The following is a 5,569-nucleotide window of genomic DNA, read 5'->3' as shown; positions in this document are numbered from 1 at the left end:
TATATATATATATATATATATATAAAATGAAGGCAAAGCATACTGTAACAGTGGGAGTGGTGAAATCGCTCACTTTTTCATTAGAAAGTCTGTGCCCAGAGGCAGTGTCTCATTCTGCGAGTAAAAGGAAAAGGTCATCAAGAAAAGCAGCATGAGCATGAGCAAGTGTTATTACACCACATGGTTGGAGGACAAATTATCCAAAGATATAATGAGTTTGTTTTTAGGATGACACAGTCTGAATTCAAATAGTTTCATATACTGTACGCTATGACTCCGCGTGGTCAACTGAAAGTGGAAGTCGGGTCGTACTGTATGGGTGCTAACACATTAAGATCTAATTTCGGATTTTAGTTCTCTCTTTTTTTTTTCATTTTACCTTTATTTGTTTATTTGAGAAAAAAAGCTCAGTCTTTGGATGGAAAATCTGATATTAAAAGCCTGTGGCGACACGAGAAAGGATTCGGCAAATGAGTTACAAATTAATGAATTAATGAACCGCGGCATATGCAAATGCTGTGCTCTTAGATGTGAACCAAAGACATCCACTGCAGTATTGTACTACAAATACAATACTTTTCAGCAGTGTTTTGACATGCAACCAGCCACACACACTTAACCACACATCTACTCTCACACACAACAAGCTTATAGTCACTGCACTGAGCAGTGTGAAAAGGCAGCAATCTGTTCAGTCACATTAAAGTTATATAAGGAAGTGACGTCTTTCAGTGCTACAGCATCTTCATAGTTTTACTTTAAGTGCTGTTTTTTCACACTTTAGCTCAACATTTTCACTGTGTCCCAATCTCAGAATTGTATGTGTCTCCAGCTAAAAACAACTGTGTTTATTTCTGGATTGTGCATTATAAGATCTAGAAAAATCTAAGCTTGTACTGCAAACTGTAAATAAAGAAATCTAAAGAAAGACATTGAGTGTATATCGTGAACCATATCAGAATTGTTTCAGTTAATTTTCTGTTAAATATTGGATTTATCTAACTCATTGTTTTGCTTTCATTTTTTAGCCACTATACTATAGTAGGTGTGGTATAAAAAACAGCTTTAAATTCATCTGCAGAATTCATCTCCACAAATACGCTGATATATAACTGTATCTTGATCAGTATGATATAACTGCAATGGAAATGTTGCAAATTAAGTCATATAATAAGTGAGGTTAATCCTCTTCTAACTGGATACCGCACGGACTGAGTACTAGATAACTGAGATTTAATTACAGACCACACACATTTAGAAGAAATACCAATCACCAATCACACTCAGAGTGAGAAAGTGATTTAGCAGTGATAGAAACACACCTTCAGTCAAGAAAAAAGCTAAATAGAACCCTAAATTAAAATACACAAATAAACATAATCTTAATGCATATCTAACTCTCAAGAAATAGACAATCATATTCAGCCTGGTCCTGAAAATACAGATCACCTTCTTGTTCACTCTCAAACGCTCTAAAGTAACAAAACAAGTCAAGTGCAAAGCTGCTGGGATACTGAATTTGAGAATGCACCTTACACATGCTTGATCCTCTGTAAGTGTCTGTAAATTCGTCCAAGTTTAACATGCCTTGCATCTGATGCACGGGACATTTTGTCATGCTTTTGATACCAAGAGCAATCTCCATTAAGATCATACGAGTGATTAAAAGTTTCCAAGTGATTCCAGGAATCCTTATACTAAAATCGATGTATCTAAAACACACCATATAATGACAAACAAGCTAGAAAGAAAGTATGAAAACAGAGAGTTGTACCTACTGCCGGCTGTATGCGAAGAAAGAAACCAGTTCTTAGGATGCGGTCTGTCTCGTCCTACGCTCTGACTTAGAGTGCATCCAGAAACAGAGAGGAGCTGCGCTTCATGAGAATGAGAGACCTAACTGCATCTGAGAGAGACACAGTATACACTGAGAGAGAGAGAGAGAGAGAGAGAGAGAGAGGTATCCTTTCCAGTGAAAGTGAGAGATGAGTGTACACTGTGAGAGCATGTGTGTGTGTGACAGCTATAGAGATCCCACTGTGAGAGTATGGATGTAAAAATGTGCGTGGGTAAGGGTGGGAGTGGTTTCATCTCCGAAACAGCTGAGCTGGAGGTCTCTAACCTCACTCTGACAGACTATTTATGTATCTGACGGACGGACGGCGAGAAAAGTGAAAAATGATGTTGTTCAGCCGCAAATGAGAAGAGCAATAGGGCGGAGGTTTGAGATGCATCCACTAACAGATTTGAACCAGCGGCACTGTGAGCACTCGGCATTCGACTCAGCTTGCTTAGTCAAATGCATGTTGGCATTTCGGGAGCTCGTGTACAAATATTAACAGCATTCATCTGCATGTACGAGTGAAGCCATATGCACAAATTAGAGAACATGTGTGTAAGATAGCATGTCTCGCAGCTTGTGTGCGTCATGCTCTGTGAATCCATGCAGAAGACAACTGTCTCAACATGTAAGTTGTCTCAGTCATTGTTTAAGACCGCCGTACTTTTTGTTAAAACATGAACAAAGGGTTGGTCAAGTATTTGCACTCATACACAGTAACAGTGCCTCCTGCTCATCCAGTTCAGGGTTAAGATGGGTCTGGAGCATGTCACAGCTGTCAGGTCACCAGTCTGTCGAAGGGCCAACACAGAGAGACAGACAACGATTTACACTTTAGATTCACCAGTTAACTTAACATGCATGTCTTTGGACTGTGGGAGGAAACCAGAGTAACCACAGAGAAGGCATGCAGGCACAGACAGGACATGCACACTCCACACAGAAAGGTCAGTGGATTTGAACCCAAGACCTTCTGCTTTGATGCAAAACTGCTAACCGCTGCACCCCTAATACTAATGCTTAATTAGTAATTCACAAATAACTACTATATTATTAGTTACAAGCCCCAAAACAGAAACATACAAGTAAAGGAATGGAAAGAGAAGATGTTTGCAAAGAAATAAAGAAACAAGAATCAGAGCAGGTCTTCTGCCTCTTAACTTTTCACTTCCCACCCGTCACGCCGTAATATGTAAACTTTTATCCTCCTAACTCTATCCTGATGTTTGCCTGAGACTTCTGCCTCTGCTTCTACAAATCTTTATGCCCTGCTTTTGACCTCCTCTACATCTTTCTCGCTCTTCAAATGTAGTGACATCATCACCCATAAAATTAACACATTGCTGTTTTGCTTTCCTTCTCACATCATCTAACCTGCTATTTTTTCCTCCACTATCCTTTCATGAATCTCTCCCTGTTTCCCTGTGCATCACTTTACTCTCTTGATTCAAAGCGTGGTAGTATCATCCCTCCCTAGATGATGTAGCGTATAGTGCTGCAGGACTTGTAGTACTGCCGAGATATATCTATATATATTAGAATTAGAGATTTCTTCTGTTTAGAATAAGTTAGCATTTGAGTCTACTCTCTGTGCCCATCTGCATGTGCATCCTGTTATTGCTTAGAGTGAGGAAGCACATGTGTAGCCTTTATGTTTCTGCATGAGCATATGTGTTGGCATTCATTTGCTTGTGTCTGTTCTAAATGAACAGGTGCAGGAAATGCATGCCTATGTAGATATAAAGCTTTATTCTGTGTGACTGTGTGGTTGCATACACGTGTAAATGTATATGTGTCCAGGACAGGCATGGTTTATAAAGTTATGTAATGTGCTTCTACACTGAGGGCAGATAGAGAAAGCGCCTTTTGTAATCCCACACTCATGTACACACAAGACACAAATGAATGCACACACATATGCTGCAGAAACACGCATTCATCAATCACTGAAAGCGCACAGTTATCTAAAATTAGAGGGGATTGAAGTGAAGAGAAAAAAGATGGAGAGAATAAAGAGGTCCATACTCACAGATGTTTTATTAGATATTCGTCTTCAGAGACGTAGTGTATCTTTATATTTAAAGTGTGTTTCAGCTTTATATGCAATATCTTTAAAGACTGGGAAGATTATGTTTTCATTTCACCTTTGACAGGTTAGATATTGCCATGACTGGGATCTTTGGTCCATATGGTACTTATTTAAGAGAAAAACATGGATGGAAGAAAAAGGGGAAGAGAGAAGGAGAGACAGAAGAGAGAAAAATAAAAGGCTGAATAAACAGCCTCACAGCATCCAGCTGTTCATCTTCTTTGTGAAACATCTGTCATAAAATTACAGGCAGTGAAAGCAGAGGAAGGGGAAGAAAATACAGATGAAAATGATGCTTAGCTATTTCTTTATTCATGCAGTTTGCACAGTTAGCTCTGGATTGCTCTGTACCCTCACTAGGCATTTTCTGCATGGTTTTATTATATAAGGAATGTTATAATGTGTTATCTATACATTAGATCTGTAGAATCTCCCCCCAAAACACTTCTGTAACAGAAGACGCTCTCGCTAATAAGCACAGGTTAGTTAGCATGATCCAGAGCATTTTAAACATGCAATCTATAGAGGATTTATATCTGATGAACCAGCAAACATTTCTACCTAAAAATGTACTTATTGGCTACATGATGTTATTCTTTAATAATAAATCTGATATTTGTTCAGTGATGGAAATGCTTATTTTAAAAAATGTCAGAGATGCATAGAAAAGAAAATAATATTCAAAATGAACCAGTTCTTTGATACAGTCTTTCTCCAGCCATCTATCCATGTTGTTCTAATTCGGTGTCTTGGGAGATCTGGAGTCTATCCCAGTTGTCAGGTCAAGAGCTGAGGTATAACCTGGACAGGTCATCAGGGCTAACATTGACAACTCATGCTGACACTCACACCTACTACCAGCTACCACCCTGAGCACACCCAACTTTACCTGATCACAAGTCTCAGTTTTACTACACAAGATAATTTAAATAAATAAATAATCAAATGGCGTAATAAAGCAAGCTTGAGTGGCTTATGGTTCTGAGGCCACGGCACTGGGTTATTATTCTGTGATTAAAAGAATAAAAGCTCAAAAAGGTACAATATATGCAAATCATTAAATTACGTTTGTAGAGTTTTACAGACCTGCTGATATTGTCTCCTGCTTGCAACAAGCCTTAGAGCCTTTGAGACAAACCTAGTTTAACTGAGTTCATTTTAAATCACACCCAAGACATGATGGTTTGCCCTGAAATAAATGACACCAAGCAAACTAAATCAAAATGTAGTATGCAGCTGAAAATAATTTCCATAATTTATAAGTTAATGAGCCATGTGATGAGAAGAAATGTCTAAGGCGAACTTTAGCTGAATGAATTCATGATAAGAATTGAAGCAGCAATTGTGCGAGGAGAGGGGGAAAAGAAACAAAATGAGCAAGAAGACGAGCAAAAGAAAAAAAGAGATGACCGCACTCGGTGATGAGCAAGTGCGAGTACTCTGCAGAAGAGCCTGCTCTTATGGCTGGTTGAATCTTTGCTTAGTTTTGCTGGAGGCTTCAAATCCTGACTGACAAACAAAGAGCAGCATTCACTCAGTTATTGTGTGCTTCAGACACACACACATACAGTATAGGTAGTGTAACTTAATGTCACTTATGCATTCAATTGCAAAAAAGGATTAAAGGATTTAACTGAATT

At 38.6% G+C, this 5,569-nt stretch overlaps 1 protein-coding gene across 3 annotated transcripts in view; it reads right to left on the bottom strand.

Annotated features, from left to right (window-relative positions):
- LOC106456209 (uncharacterized protein C14orf132) overlaps positions 1-5,569 on the bottom strand; it is a 24,117-nt gene that overhangs the window by 3,534 nt on the left and 15,014 nt on the right. Inside the window, exon 1 of one of the 3 annotated variants that reach the window (XR_001290371.1) lies at positions 1,775-1,888. The exons of 1 other annotated variant lie outside the window; for it this stretch is intronic. The gene's annotated coding sequence lies outside the window, so the exon portion shown is untranslated. Of the gene's footprint in view, positions 1-1,774; positions 1,889-5,569 lie in introns of those variants that run through there. One more of the 3 variants, XR_001290372.1, reaches the window with a different exon arrangement.

Source organism: Pundamilia nyererei, unplaced genomic scaffold (genome assembly GCF_000239375.1).
Source record: "Pundamilia nyererei isolate P.nyererei 1_Seehausen unplaced genomic scaffold, PunNye1.0 scaffold00003, whole genome shotgun sequence".
NCBI classification, from domain to species: domain Eukaryota; kingdom Metazoa; phylum Chordata; class Actinopteri; order Cichliformes; family Cichlidae; genus Pundamilia; species Pundamilia nyererei.
The sequence above is the reverse complement of the archived record's forward strand: the minus strand, read 5'-3'. Positions and strand labels throughout refer to the sequence as shown.